The 16,056-nt window shown below is 56.1% G+C and overlaps 1 non-coding gene across 1 annotated transcript; it reads left to right on the top strand.

Annotated features, from left to right (window-relative positions):
- Positions 1-962: 962 nt before the first annotated feature.
- On the top strand, positions 963-1,034 carry TRNAE-UUC. Its single transcript has one exon. It is a non-coding gene; the product is annotated as a tRNA-Glu (tRNA).
- Positions 1,035-16,056: the final 15,022 nt, after the last annotated feature.

Genomic DNA, 16,056 nt, shown 5'->3' with positions numbered 1-16,056 from the left:
CCTTCTTATCTGCCCGGCCCAGGCTGTCCTCTGCCTCAGCTGCTGCTCCCGGCCTGCTCTAGAGTCAAACACGCAGGGCCCCTAGGGGAACAGAGGCTGGGACAGGGCAGCAGCCTGGGCTGGGCTGGGAAGATGCTGGGAGTTCTCATTCCCAGAGAACTGGCCTGGCTCCCTTCTCAACAGCAAACAAATCAATTCCACGTCCCCTCCCCAGAAAAACCAGCCTGGAGCCAAGGGCAGCAGGGGACGATTCCCGCCAGTTCCCACCAAGGCAGGAGAGAACCCAGGGTGTTTCTAGCAGAGCTTATGGAACTGATGTGGGGAAACCAGCCTTTAATAACAGGCAGTTCCAGTTTAAGCTAAGAGTTTTTAACAATTTCTACAATATTAAATAACCCTTTAATCGTAGTGTCACCATCCATAACATTGCATCAGCCCTATAGGTTCCCAAGTGCAAAACTAAACATCTCTTCAGATCCAAGGGAGTGGAGACCAGTCAATGTTCAGAGTCATCCCACAGAAAAGAACCATGTTGTGGTACATACTGGCTCCATCATGTGGCCATCACCTTTCCCTCCTCCTCCAGAGTCAGAATATGATCAGCTGACACCCAGGGGGAGCAACACCCCTCCCTTGGTCTCTATGCCAGAGCTCCTATCAGCTCAGCGTCCTTCCCACAAGAGTTGGCTGCTGAGAGGGTTGTGATGGGGTAAATGAAGGCAGAGGAGGATTGTTCCTGCTGGGTTTTCTTTGTGTTGCTCTGTGATCCTGCTGGAGGAAGCATCATTTGAGTTTGTTTCAGTGTCTTGGGCTGGGCTGAGGTTGTGACCCTGAGTACAGGGATTCCTGCGCTTTCTGCTCTTAGCCCCTCAGGGAATGGACAATGGAACAACTTCAGAAATTGGATAGAAAGTAGCCTAAGAAAGTGTAGCATAAGTGAGAAGAAAAACAGTGTCATCACCTCCCTGGTGGTCTAGTGGTTAGGATTTGGCATTTTCACTGTCACGGTCTGGGTTCAATTCCCAGTCAGGGAAAACTGACTGTAAACCAAAACTGCTTCAGTTTTTCACTTACAACATAAACAAATCCCTGGTATTTTCCTGATTCCCCCCATCTTCCCAGTGTCTCCATAGCAGGGCCGGCTCTAGGCACCAGCACAGCAAGCAGGTCCCTGGGGCGGTCAATGGAAAGGGGAGGCTGCAGCAGCAATTCGTCCCTCTCAGAGCGAAGGACTTGAGGCCAAAAGCGGCAGAGGTAGAGCTGCAGCTTTTTTTATTTTTTTTCCACTTGGGGTGGCAAAAACACTGGATCTGGCCCTGCTCCATGGAAGAGAATTTGTTAAATCCCAGATGAGTGCAGTTCTATCAGTTCTCAGCCTAAATCCTTAGGTCTTGATCCTGAGGATCCTGGGGCCATTTCCCGCCTCTCTTTCATACAGAAGCACAATTTTCCTTGCACAGACACAGGAACAGCAAGATCTTTCTCTGTCCCTTGTGCAAAGCAGGGGGCCAAATTCCATGGAAACAATGGACAAGCAGGGGGCCCTGGGCACATCCAGCCCTGGCCGTGAGATGTTCCCTCCCCTCTTTCTTTATGCCCCTGTTGTTATTTCATGGATTGTCTGGGATGGGGGAAAAGCTGAGTTCACTCCAGGTGGAGGGGAAAAAGGACCCTGAAAATCTCAGGCCCCAACCCTGCTACCAGGATCACCGAGGTGCTGGGGATTTGAGTAGGAAAGGGACTGTGTGAATTGTCAAGGTGGGGAATGAATAACAATCTACAACTAGATCCACCTCATTAACCACTGACACAAGCTAATCCTGCTGCAGATAGAAGGGAAACTGGGAGTGATTCTTTGCTGCTCAGCCATGGAAACAGTGACCCAATTGCACTGCAGTGAATGTGCTGGGGAAAGCTGGACTTCACAGGCAGGTGGTAATAGCAGATCCTAGAAACACCTGGAGCTCCCCACAGCACTTCTGACTCCAGGGTCAGGTGTTGAGCGACTCACAGCGCCCCTCCCCTCCCATTACCTTCCAGCAGGGGGTGGCAGCACCCCCCACCCAATGCAGGGGAGAGGGCTGAGTGTATCTCTGCACCCTGAGCCCAGGGCACCCACTCTCTCTGCCCCACACATCGAATGTGGCCCTGCTGCAAAGTGACCCTAAGAACCAGCAATCTCCAGGACAGCAGGTTTGCCCCTCAGAGCAGGGAATGTGTCCCCCATGCTGCTCTTAGGCCACTGGGTGCTCTGGAAACAGGAGGGATCTGAGTGTAACCCAGGGGTCAGCAACCTTTCAGAAGTGCTGTGCCGAGTCTTCATTTATTCACTCTAATTCAAGGTTCCGCATGCCAGTGATACATTTTAACATTTTTAGAAGGTCTCTTTCTATAAGTCTCTAATATATAACTAAACTATTGTTGTATGTAAAGTAAATAAGGTTTTTTAAAATGTTTAAGAAGCTTTATTTAAAATTAAATTAAAATGCAGAGCCCCCAGGACTGGTGGCCAGGACCTGGGCAGTGTGAGTGCCACTGAAAATCAGCTCATGTGCCACCTTTGGCACACGTGCCATAGGTTGCCTACCCCTGGTGTAACCCATAGCAAATAAAGGCTATCTGGGGATGTAGCTCAGTGGTAGAACACATGCTTTGCATGTATGAGGTCCTGGGTTCAATCTCCAGGTTCATTTTTCACCGTGTGGCTTTGCTCATGCCCAGAGGGTATGTGGCCCAGCAGTCGCCCTGCAGGAGCTTCAATCGTTCGGAGTGAGGGGAAAGTGACAATTGAATGGAAGGTCTGGGTGTGTTTCTGCTCCTAAGTCACCTCAGTACATGTAAGATTCCCACCTGCTGTGCTGCTTGGGACAAGGGTAGATGAGAAGGGCGAATCCTCCAGCACTGGAGGGAAAGGTCCCATCTGCACAGACTGAGAGGCCAGGACACAGAGGGGCAGTCAGTGCTCAGGGAGGAGAGAGGTCAGTGATTTACACCCACCAGGGGACACTGTCTGTCTGAGGTGAGTGCAGCTGGCTTGGGATGGTGCTGACGCTGGACAGAAAAAAGGCTGGAGTCAATGACTGATGAGACCACAGAAGGGGAAGGCGAATGGCAGCCCCACAGAAGGTCCTGGGTGCTCAGATGCCCCAGTTATTGCACCCTGGCCCGTCACAGAGAGAGAAAAGACCCAGCGGGACCCAGCCCCCTACAGTGATCCCATGGACAAGAACCTGGCTGGGAGTGGGGTGAAGGTTCCCGCTGGGCAAAGGGGAGCTGAAATCCCTCAGTGTCCTGGAGTTTAAGCAATGGAAGCTTCAAACCCTGCACGGGTGTGGGCTGAGGTGCATCAGCAGAAGGTTGGGCTGGACAGGGGCGGCAGGTTTGGATCCTTCTTGGTGGCGCCCAGAATGGGCCCAAGTCCTGCCCCACCCCACCCCGCCCCGACACAGGACCAGCTTTAGGCCGATTCTCCCAAGTCCCCTGAATTGGGCCCCACCTAAGAGGGCCCCGTGCCCAAGCCCCGGTACCGTGTACCAGCAAGAGCCAGTTCGCCCGGCTTCCCCAGGGGGCAATATAAAGGGCCTGGGGCTCCCAGCAGGGGCTGGGATAGGGCTGAGGTAGGGCTGCGGGGTGCTGGGGCTATTTAAAAGTCCACGGTTCCCATTGCTTCTACCACCCCGGCCCTTTAAATAGCCCCAGAGCCCCGCCGCTTCCCAGGGCTCCCACAGCTATTTACAGGGCCGGGCGGTAGAAGCAGGAGCCCTGGGCCATTTAAATAGCCCCCAAGCCCCGGGCTGCTGCTGCTACCCGGTGCTGAGGAGGAGGAGGGGCATTTACTGTACAGGGTGGGCTGTACCCTCTGTACCTGCACCCCTGCCTGCAGCCAGCCCCTGCTGCACCCCTGCCCTGCCTGCACCAGCCCCTGCCCCAGCCAGCCCCACACCTCCTGCCTGCAGCCAGTCCATCTCCAGCCAGCCCTGCACCCCCTGCCCTGCCCGCAGCCAGCCCCTGTCTCCAGCCAGCCCTGCACCTCCTGCTCACAGCCAGCCGCTGCTGCACACCCTGCCTGCACCAGCCCCGCACCCCCTGCAGCCAGCCCAGCACCCCGTGCCCTGTCTCCAGCCAAACCCTGTCGTACCCCCGGCCCCTCAGCCGGGAGCCCGCCAGCGGCCCGCACCCCCCGGCCCGCACCAGCCCTACACCACCGGCCCCGCACCTCCTGCCCTGTCTCCAGCCAACCCCTGCTGCACCCCCCTGCCTGAAGCCAGCCAGTCCCGCACACCCCATCTCCAGCCAGCCCCGCACCCCTTGCCCTGCCTGCAGCCAGACCCTACCTCCAGTCAGCCCCTGCCCTGCCTCCAGCCAGCCCCATGTCCACTGGTGCCTGCAGTTCCCAGGGCAGTAACCCTGCACACCTGCTTCAATGAGGGGGGCAGGGAGCAGCTGGGACCCACACATGTGCACACCGTAGGGTGACCAGACAGCAAGTGTGAAAAATCGGGACAGGGGGTGGGGGTTATTAGGATCCTATATAAGAAAAAGTCCCAAAAATTGGGACTGTCCCTATAAAATCAGGACATCTGGTCACCCTAGCACACCCCCGGGGAGTGGCGGGGACCCACACATGTAAAACGGGCTCGTTTCTAGTTCAGGCCCATCTTTTTTAAAAAGAACTTTAGGTAGGGTTAACATACACCCGTATTTTCCTGGACATGTCAGGCTTTTTGGTTCTTAAATCACTGTCTGGGAGGAATTTTTAAAATTTAAAAATTTAAAAATTCCTCCTGGGAAAATACGGACGCATGGTAACGCTATTGGTACAAAAAATACATACTGTGGCACATCCCTTAAATCAGAACTTTTTATAGGTAACCGGTTCCTAAGGAATGGAAGTCTTTTTTATATATACATATATATATCTATATAAATTTTTAGTTATCCCTGCCGTGGCCCGGCCGAAAATGACTGCCCAGAGTTCGAGAACTGTCCCTGTTCTCATTGGACAGATGGGGAGACGCCTGAAGTACAAAGAAGGGAAGTGACCTTCCCAAGGGCCTACACAGCAAGGTGGTGACAGAGCCAGAAAGAGAAGCCAACAGTCCTGACTCCTGTTCTAATGGACAAAAAAAAAAACAGAGAAAGGGATAGAGCCCAGGAATCGAGATGGTGGGGAAATTTCATTGAAACCATTTCTGTCAGAAAATCCCCTTCAGACTAAACCAGTTTGTTTCTCGAAATCAAAACAAGTGAGATGAAAGTTCTTTGCAAAAATATTTTGTTGCAAAACAAAAGCATCTCCTGTTTGTCACAGTGTGTTAAATTGTCTCGTCGCACACAAAGAGGAGACACTTAGATCTCAAACATTAGATAAGATGCTTCAGTCTGAGCTAAGTAATTGCTGCTCTTAACAATTTCAAAATAAAAAATACAAATCAAATAGACTATTTCAGCCAGTCTATTATGTCATCATCTGCTCAGCGTAACTGTGATAGGACACCTCATATTACACACTACTCCTAGTGACACTCTCCAATGGATCCCCACCCACCGAGAGGTAGGTAGGAGCGGATCATTATTATCCCTACTTGAAAGAGGAAGAAGCTAAGGCTGAGACAGGAGAATTGACTTGTCTTAGGTCACACAGCCAGCCAGTGGCAGAGTTGGGAATAGGACCCAAGAGCCCTGATTTTCAAACTAACCATCAGATCTTGAATTTCAGACACTGAATGACCTGAATAAAGTGCTCTCAGATGAGCTCCAGACCAACACCAGTGCACAATAAATATTCAGCAAGTATTTGAGGAGAACTGCAATGTTAGAGAGAATCATGAACTGCTCAGAGACAATTAATGCAGAGAAGCAGCAAAATCCATCAAACATATGACTGGTTCTGACTTATTTCCTTGGGCTTAAAAGAGAACAACAAGGACCTGAGTCTCCTCCTGTCAATAACCCCCTGCTCAGCCAATCAGGGTAAAGACTGAGGACGGGAGGCTGAGGGTTCTCAGCAGGGAGCCTAAAGGATGGCCCAGGTCACTGGTGGGATCATTGCCTGAGCACTATTTCAGCCCCACACTTTCGGGTGGACCTCCCACAGTGGGAGCTGCAGAGCATTCCCCTGAGACACATATGCACACCCCTCCTGGTGTTGGGAGGGGAACAGGAGAAAGGACAAAAGAAGCAAGAGACAAAGAGAAAGGAGGGAAGGATGGATGGAGGAAAAGGTGAAACCAAAAGGACAAACCCTAATGACCCCTGTGATTCTAAGGGACAAAATCCCAGGTGCACAATAAAATTCTGCCTCCTTAAGCTCGTGTTTTCCATGCCTAGAATTCAACTGTCACCAGATGGATCAGACTGAACAGGTTTCAAACCTCGAGGAGGCTCTTACCTTCTAAACAAGGACGGCTGTTTTCTAGTAAAATCAGGAAAAGGGAAGGAGAAAACTCGAAAGAGGTTCCTCCTGGCACTCACGTACGTGAACCCGAATACTCTCTCAGTCCTCAAAGAGAGACCTGGAGAAGGAGACTTGCTGAAGCAAAGCCACAGGGTCTCTGAGGTTTCCCTGGCCCCTCGCCCCTGTCCTGCCTGGCTGATGTCAGCATCTCTCTGTGAGGTCACCACCTCCCCACCACCTTTGACCAATAGTCTGAGGTCCTGCAAAAGGCCTTTGTGATGTCACTGCCACACCCCTCCCTTGCTGTGCTAATGTCCTGCCACTGGCCAGGCACTTTGCAGGTTTGAGCTGCTCCCTGTGGATCACCCCACTCAAGGAGCGTTCGTTCTAGGAAGCAAGCCGGCTAGACAGGAAAACAGCAGACGCTGCTCCCAATGCTACACTCAGTTTTTCAGAAATTAGTCGTCTTTATGGCCAGAAGAGACCATTAGAGCATCTAATCTGACCCCCCTGCATATCACAGGCCTCCTGTATGACACAATAGCTACTTTTGGGGCAAACACATTCCAGAAAAGCATCTAAATGACATCAGGAGATGGTGAATCCAGCACTTTTCTTGGTAGCTTGTTCCTGTCGTGAATCATCCTCGCTGTTGAATATTTGTGTCTTATTTCTAATATGAATTTGTCTCTTTTCACCTTCCAGCCACTGAGTCTTGTTATGCCTTTCTCTCGTTGATTAAAAAGCCCTTTAATGCCCAATATTTTGTCTCCATTAAGGCCCTTCAACACTTCAATGAAGTCACATTTCAATCTTCTTTTGATAAGCTAAACAGGTTGAGCTCGTTCAATAGCTCACTAAAAAGCATTTTTCTCCAGCCCTCAGAACACTTCGTGGCTCTTTGGTCATCAGACTCCTGAACTGCAGCTGGATGTGGTTCTTGTTCTTCTGCACAACATAGCTCCTGGAGAAGAGGGATCTGCAAAAGTACATTCATATGATCCCTTTGTTTAACTGATGAAAACAGAAACTAGACACTTAGAGGATTGGAACTGATTTCAGCTGATGGACAGCTTTGCTAGGTTTTTATGCATTTGGACAGCGAAATGTTGATTGTTTACATTGATATCAAGCACTCCTGTATAGAGGAGCCCCTGAACATAATGGAGAATGGAAATGAAAATGTTTTCCTTTTTTTAAAAAAAAGAAAGAGGGTTATAAGAGAACACGGCGGTTTGAACTGAGAACTACTTGAACTGCAGTCAAGCACTGTAACACTGAGCAATATCCCCATGACACTAAGAGTGTGGAATCGTGATGTTCAGGACTTTGAAGGACAAACCCTGAATCCTCGAGCTCCTTTGCAATTCCCAGACCACAGCTGGTTTTAAAAATGGGGTTTGATTAAACTTCTTAAATGTGGCAAACACCACAGCTTGCACCCACCGATATAGTTTCTCCAACTGACATAGCTGCCACCTCTTGAGAAGTGGATTAACTGCACCCCCAGGAAAACTCTCTCCCATCAGCATAGAGCAGTGGTTCTCAAACTGTGTCAGGACCCCAAAGTGGGTCATAACCCTGTTTTAATGGGGTCGCCAGGGCTGGCATTAGACTTGTTAGTGCCTGGGGCTGAAGCCAAAAGTCTGAGCCCCACCATCCAGGGCTGAATCCCTCAAGCTCTGGTTTTGCCCTCCCCTCACTGGGGCAGGGCTCAGGCTTTGCCTCCTCTGCCTGTGCTCAGTGTGGAGGGGCTTGGTGCGTCTTTCTAGGGTCATGTAGTAAGGTTGTTTTGTTTTGTTTTGTTTTTTTGAAAAAAGGGGTTGCAGTGAAAGGAAGTTTGAGAAACCCTGGCACAGAGCCTCTGAATATGTCTAGACTTGGCTCCCTGTGGCAGATCAGACACTGAAAGTGCAGCCATGGAGACACCACACACCAGCCTGGCCTAACAGGCAAGAATCAAACCTCCACAGACAAATGCCTGTTGCTTTCTAACCCATCTCCCTCAGCCACCACCACTTAACAAAGGGGTTTTTCTACACTATGGTTCTGGTCTCACTGAAGGGTCATTTCCAATTGTTTGCTCAGTCCAGCATTAGGGAAAATGGTGCCCTGGGCAAAGCTTGTACTTTGGCACTTCCCCATTGCCCCTGGACGATCCCCACTCCCCCTTCACCACTAGCTCCTGCACTCCCAACCCTTGCACCTCCTTCACCCCTAACTCCTGCCCCCTCCTGTGCCCCCTTTGCCCTTAACTCCCTGGGCCACCAGCCATTGCCCCTCTCCTGCAGCCCCTTCACATGGCTCCAGTGCTGGGGCCCCCGCACTTGTTCTCCCTTTCCCTGGGCTTTGGCATCACTAGCCCCTGCTTAGCGAGTAGGGTTCAGTGGTTCCCAAAAAGTGGGGCATGACTCCTAGGGGGACACAGAGGAACATTCATAGAGTCAATGAAATCAATTGAGCTTCTTCAGTCTCTCGCTGTAGACATTTTCCTTGTTTTTAAAGGCAAAAATCCTGATCTTTCCAACGGGAGCTGCTGCCCCTTCTGGTTAATAGTAGAGTGTGTGGGTGTCCCCCCACCCATTAAGGATCCGTGTTGTGCGGATGCCCCCGTTCTTCTCATTAAGAATGGTGCAACGGAGCATATGGGTGTGTGTCCCCCCATGAACTAGCGCCCGTGTGTGGTTCTCCTGCCCCCATCCAGGCTCTGTGGTATGTGGGTGTCGCTGTTCCTCTTTTCAAGATCCGTGTTGCAGGGGGGCATCCCTCCCCCCAAGTCAGAATCCCCAGCATGTGGGTGCTCCCATCCCCCCCTCCAGGCTCTGCGGGGGGGGAGGAAGGTCTAAAAAGAGACCACGTCTCACTCAGGCTATGCTGCAGGGGCTATTCACAGGTGTGATCCCACTACTGATCAGCACAGGAGTTTTGACCTGCTCTGTTTCTGATCTGGGCCAGTTCACCCCTCCTAAGGCAACCTGGAGACCCCAAGCTTCCCCGGGATCACCATATTGATGCTGAACTTAGTGCAGACACCTGATCGGCACAGCCCCCTACAGCCTAAAACTCCTGAGCTCAAGTGATCCGCCAGCCTCAGTCTCCCCAGGAGCTGGGATCACAGGCACCAGCCACAGAGCCCAGCTTGCTTTGTGGCCTGGCAGCTGGAGCTTTAAACTCTGCTTGTGAGCTCTGTGCCTTGGCCAGACGGGGAGAGCCTGGAACTGGGAAATGCTCCTGCTCCCCCCGCCCCCGTCTCATGTCAAGCTCCAGGCGCCGCTGTCCTCCCAGGTAAGATCCCGGATGTTTTGGTGCCCCCCATCCCCCATCCAGGAGCCCAGGTGTCCGGGTACCTCTGCCCTTCCTACAGAATCCTGGATGTGTGGGTGTCCGTCCCTCTGCAGAGGATCCCGGAGTGTGGATGCCCTTGTCCCTCTCTAGAAGATCCTGGGTGTGTGGGTGCCACTCTCCCCCCCCCCAGAAGATCTCTGGTGGGTAGGTCCCCAGGGTGTGAGTGCTCCCATCCCCCGATACAGGCTGGGGGAGGGGAGGGGTATAACTGGCTCTCCCTGTCCTGCCCAGGCGGTGCTACAGCAGCTGTTCACAGGGGCAGCAACCCCACTGTCACCCTGCAGCTTTAACCTGCTCCAGGGGTGACCTGCTTCACCCTCCTGTGGGAGCCCGGGGACCCCGAACTTCCCAGAATCACCTGATTGATGCCGAGCTTAGCACAGACACCGGCTCAGCATGGCAGGGTGCAGCCCTGACCATAGGCGGCAGGTTTGTATAATTTTTGGAGGGGCCCAAAATGGTGGTGCCCCCCCCCCACTCCCACCCTGTAAGCCGATATAAAATGAAGCTACAACACGTCAGTACCACAAGATTACAAGGTTGGAGAAGGGTAGGGGTTCCCGGGGCCCGTCATGGGACAAGGAGCAGGGGGGGTTAGTGGGGGCAGTGGTTTGGAGGGGCAGTCAGGGGACAGGCAGCAATTGGATAGGCATGGGAGTCCAGGGGGTTTATCAGGGGACAGGTAGGGGGTGGGGTCCTGAGGGAAGTTGGGTGGGGTCTCAGGAGGGGCAGTTGGGGACACGGAGAAGGGAGGCTTCGATAGGGGCTGGGGTACCAAGGGGCAGTTAGGAGCAGTTGTCTCAGGAGTGGGTAACGGGGGACAAGGACCAGTGGTGCTTAGATAGGGGGTGGGGGTCCTGGGGGGCAGTTGGGGCAGGGGTCTGGGGCGGGGGCAATCAGCGGCCAGGGGCTGGGATTCAAAGGGCTCTGAGCTGCTGGCAGCCGCGGGGAGCCCTGAGCCCTTTAAATCCCAGCCGCGCGGCTGGGATTCAAAGGGCTCTGGGCTCTCTGCCCTGTGGGCAGCCCAGAGCCCTCCGATTCCCAGCCCCGGCTGAGATTTAAAGGCCTCGGGGCTCCCCGCTGCTGCCGGCAGCCCAGAGCCCTCTGATTCCCAGCTGCGGCTGGGATTTAAAGGGCTCTGGGCTTCCCGCGGTTGCAGGCAGCCCAGAGCCCTCTGACTCCCAGCCGTGGCTGAGATTTAAAGGACTCTGGGCTCCCTGCTGCCGGCAGCCCAGAGCCTCTGATTCCCAGCCGCGGCTGGGATTTAAAGGGGCAAAACCTAGCTCCAAATATTGGTGGAGCAGAGCCCCTGATTTTGAATATTCCTGGGGCTTTAGCTCCACGAGCCCATATAAGTTGGCGCCCATGGCTGACCCTGACAACCAGCTTCCTCCGCCTCCTGCTGCACAGCGAGGATCCCACGTGAGAGCCTTTGTGCCCCACGTGTCCAGCCAGGTCCGTTCCAGCTCCAGCTTTCAACTCTGCTTGTGAGCTCCCATCTCCGGCCACACGGGGGCAGCACTAACGGCCTCATCTAAATTTGACCCTTCAGACCGCAGATTATAACCCAGCGGCAGATTATAGCCCAGGAAGCCAAATCCTTCCCCAAACTGACAGCTGAAGCAGAAGATCCCCTTGGAAAGATCAGGAATTTTGCCTTTAAAAACAAGGAAAATGTGCATTGGTCTCTTCTGTCTACAGCGAGAGATTGAAGAAACTCAATTGATTTCATTGACTGGAGGTTAAGAGGGGATTTAGTCACTGATTTTAAATACACAGTTTTAAAAATTCCCAGAGGGGGGAATATCTGATTTGAAAGGGTTCTTTAATTCACCAGACAAAGGTTGAACACGACCCCCTTGGTTTGCAGTCAATGTCACAAAACGCCAACTGGAAATTACCATTTTTTAACCGTGAGGCTAATTATCTAGTGGAACAAGTTCTGCGCAGGAATTGGTTAAATCCCCATCACTGCCCTGTGTAAATGAAGACCGCAGCTCTTGCTGCAAGACACCTGGTGTGTGGGTGTCCCTGTTCCCCCTTCAGAACCTCTGGTACATGGTGCTTCCCTCCTCCCAGTTCAAGATCCCCATCATGTGGGTGCTCCCATCCAGGATCTCTGGTGGGTGTCTCTGTCCCCACCCCATGAACTAGCTCCCATGTGTGGTTTCCCCTGCCTGCCCCCATCCAGGATCTGTGGCTGTCTCTGTTCCCCTTTTCAAGATCTGTGTTGCTTGGGTGCGTCCCTCACCCCAAGTCAGAATCCCCAGCGTGTGGGTGCTCCCATCCCCCCCTCCAGGCTCTGCGGGGGGGGGGGGGGGTCTGTGTAAAAAGAGACCATGTCTCACTGTCTTGCCCAGGCTACGCTGCAGGGGCTATTCACAGGCACAATCCCACTGCTGATCAGCACGGGAGTTTTGACCTGCTCCATTTCTGACCTGGGCCAGTTCACCCCTCCTTAGGCAACCCCAAGCTGCCCCAGGATCACCATATTGATGCTGAACTTAGTGCAGACACCTGATCGGCACAGCCCCCTGCAGCCCAGAACTCCCAAGCTCAAGGGATCCGCCAGCCTCAGCCTCCCCAGGCGCTGGGATCACAGGCACCAGCCACAGAGCCCGGCTTGTTTTGCAGTTTGGCAGCTGGAGCTTTAAACTCTGCCTGTGAGCTCTGTGCCTTGGCCAGACGGGGACAGCCTGGAACTGGGAAATGCTCCTGCTTCCCCTGCCCACGTCTCATGTCGAGTTGCAGGCGCCGCTGTCCTCTGATGTAAGATCCCGGATGTTTCGGTGCCCCCTTTCCCCGCCCAGGTGTCCGGGTACCTCTGCCCCCCATACAGAATCCTGGGTGTGTGGGTGTCCGTCCCTCTGCAGAGGATACCGGAGTGTGGATGCCCTTGTCCCCCCCTACAAGATCCTGGGTATGTGGGTGCCACTCTCCCCCCCTAGAAGATCCCGGGTGCGTGGGTGGGTGCCCCTGTTCGCCCTTACAGCATCCCTGGTGCACGGGGGCCTCCCTCCGTCCCAACTCAGGGGCCCCAGGGTGTGAGCGCTCCCATCCCCCGATACAGGCTGGGGCGGGGGAGGGGTATAACTGGTTCTCCCTGTCCTGCCCAGGCGGTGCTACAGCAGCTGTTCACAGGGGCAGCAACCCCACTGTCAACCTGCAGCTTTAACCTGCTCCAGGGGTGACCCATGCGGGTCGGGAGTGAGGGGCACCAGCAGAGCTGAGAGTCTGGAGGTCAGGACTGGGATAGCAGGGGCTGCGGGTCGGGAGTGAGGGGCACCGTCAGAGCTGGTTGACGCCTAAGGGGCTGCGGGTCAGGAGTGAGGGGCACCAGCAGCGCAGTAACTGGGGAGCTCAGCGAGGAATCGAGGGGGCTGCGGGTCGGGAGTGAGGGGCACTGTCAGAGCTGGAGGGAGCGCAGGGGGCTGCGGGTCAGCAGTGAGGGGCACCAGCAGAGCTGAGAGTCTGGAGGTCAGGACTGGGATAGCAGGGGCTGCAGGTCGGGAGTGAGGGGCACCGTCAGAGCTGGTTGACGCCTAAGGGGCTGCGGGTCGGGAGTGAGGGGCACCAGCAGCGCAGTAACTGGGGAGCTCAGCGAGGAATCGAGGGGGCTGCGGGTCGGGAGTGAGGGGCACCAGCAGAGCTGTGAGGCTGGAGGTCAGGACTGGGACAGTAGGGGCTGCGGGTCGGGAGTGAGGGGCACTGGCAGCGGAGTAACTGGGGAGCTCAGCGGGAAATCCAGGGGGCTGCGGGTCGGGAGTGAGGGGCACCAGCAGAGCTCTTGGTGTGGAGATCAGGATTGGGATAGGAGGGGCTGCGGGTCGGGAGTGAGGGGCAGCAGCAGAACTGTGAGTCTGGAGGTCAGGACTGGGATAGCAGGGGCTGCGGGTCAGGAGTGAGGGCACCACTAGAGCTGGGGAACCCAGGGGCTGCGGTCAGGAGTGAGGGGCACCGGTAGAGCTGAAGGAAGCCCAGGGGCTGTGGGTCAGGAGTGAGGGGCACCGGCAGCACAGTGACTGGGGAGCTCTGCGGGAAGCCCAGTCGCTGCAAGTCGGGAGTGAGGGGCACCAGCAGAGCTGTGGATCTGGAGATCAGGATTGGGATAGGAGGGCTGCGGGTCGGGAGTGAGGGGCAGCAGCAGAGCAGGAGGGAGACCAGGGGGCTGCGGGTCGGGAGTGAGGGGCACCGTCAGAGCTGGTGGACGCCAAAGCGGCTCGGGGTCGGTAGTGGGTGGCAGCCGCAGAACAGGGACTCTGGAGGCAGGACTGGGATAGCTGGGGCTGCGCGTAGGGAATGAGGGGCACCGGCAGAGCTGGTGGGAGACTAGGGGGCTGCGGGTCGGGAGTGAGGGGCACCTGCAGAGCTGTGAGGCTGGAGGTCAGGACTGGGATAGTAGGGGCTGCGGGTCAGGAGTGAGGGGCACTGGCAGCGCAGTAACTGGGGAGCTCAGCGTGGAATCCAGGGGCCTGCGGGTCGGGAGGGAGGGGCATCAGCAGAGCTGTGGGTGTTGAGATCAGGACTGGGATAGGAGGGGCTGCGGGTCGGGAGTGAGGGGCACCAGCAGAGCTGTGAGTATGCAAGTGAGCTGTGGGATAGTAGGGGCTGCGGGTCGGGAGTGAGGGGCACCAGCAGAGCTGTGAGTCTGGAGGTCAGGTCTGGGATAGTAGGGGCTGCGGGTCGGGAGTGAGGGGCACCGGCAGCGCAGTAACTGGGTAGCTCAGCGGGGAATCCAGGGGGATGCGGGTCGGGAGTGAGGGGCACCAGCAGAGCTGTGGGTGTGGAGATCAGGAGTGGGACAGCAGAGGCTGCTGGTCGGGAGTGAGGGGCACCGTCAGAGCTGGTGTACGCCTAAGGGGCTGCGGGTCGGGAGTGAGGGGCACCGGCAGCGCAGTAACTGGGGAGCTCAGCGTGGAATCCAGGGGGCTGCGGGTCGGGAGTGAGGGGCACCAGCAGAGCTGTGGGTCTGGAGATCAGGATTGGGATAGGAGGGGCTGCATGTCGGGAGTGAGGGGCACCGTCAGTGCTGGGGGGAACCAAGGGGCTGCGGGTCGGGAGTGAGGGGCACCAGCAGAGCTATGGGGCTGGAGGTCAGCACTGGGATACCATCCAGCCTGATGGTAAGTGATGCCCAGCTGAGCCCATGGCCAGTATGTCCTGCTCCACCCACGGCCGGGCTGGGAGTCAGGACTCCTGGTTCTTCTCCCCAGCTGTGGGAGGGCAGTTCAGGCTAGTGGTTAGAGTGGGGGTTGGGAGCCAGGGTATCCGGGTCCCACCGCTGGCTCTGGGAAGGGAGTGGGGGCGAGTCTTGTGCACCCCCTGGCTTGAAGTGGTTTCCATCCTGTGCAGGGTTTACAGGTTTGTTCACTGGCTCTCAGCACCTCCCACTATACAAATTGTCCCAGTGCCGCTGGGTCTAGTGGTTAGAGCCGGGGAGGCCGGGAGCCAGGCAGGGGCGGTGGGTATAAGGGGCCCGGGGAGGCACCTGGCCTGTGCTCCACCCAGAGGCCCTGCTCCCACTCGTCCTCTCCCCCGCAAGGCCCCATCCTCACTTCGCCCTTTCCCAAGCTCCATCCGGCCACATGGGGCCGTGGGGGGAGAGGCCAGGGGTGCAAACGGCAGTGCGGCTGTGGGGGGGGCCCTGGGGGGGGCAGCGAAGAGGCACAAGTGGCAGGGCCTTGGGGGAAGAGACGTGAGAGGTGGGCGGGGTCAGGGAGTGGAACAAAGGGGTCCTGAGGGGCGTGTGGGCGGGGCTGAAGGGGCGTGTGGGCGGGGCTGAAGGGGGAGTGTGGGTGGGGTGGAGGGGGCGTGTGGGCGGGGCTTTGGCAGGAGGAGGCTGAGTGGCAGCAGGCCTTGGGGCAGGGCCACAGTCCGGGCCCGCCCAGCCTCCCCAAGTGGAGGAGTCCCAAGCTGCCCATGGAGCCAGGACTCCTGGGTTCTATTCCTGGCTCTCCCCCAGACTCCCAATCTGAGCTGGTGCAGCCCATCTCGCCCTCCCTGGTGCCTCAGTTTCCCCCGTGTGAGGCGGGTCCCAGTGTGAACGGCTGCAGCGCCGTGGAGAATCTCGTCCCTTCTCCCGGCGGCTCCTTGGTAGCCCTGGGGAAGCAGCCAACTGCTGCAGCCCCTGGCTCCCGTCTGGGCAGCCCGGGGTGGGGGTGGGATCTGGGCAATGGGAAGAAGGAATCCCCCCTTCCCCCACCCCACCCCGGGGACATGGGGAGGCTGGTGCTGCGGGGGCAGGAGTCCTGCAGCCCTCGCAGGGGAGAAGGGGCAGGTTCGGCTTGGCTGCTGATGGGGCGGGCTGGGGGCAC

Source organism: Mauremys reevesii, linkage group 12, assembly GCF_016161935.1.
Source record: "Mauremys reevesii isolate NIE-2019 linkage group 12, ASM1616193v1, whole genome shotgun sequence".
Classification (NCBI taxonomy): domain Eukaryota; kingdom Metazoa; phylum Chordata; order Testudines; family Geoemydidae; genus Mauremys; species Mauremys reevesii.
This window is presented reverse-complemented; position numbering and strand designations above follow the sequence as displayed.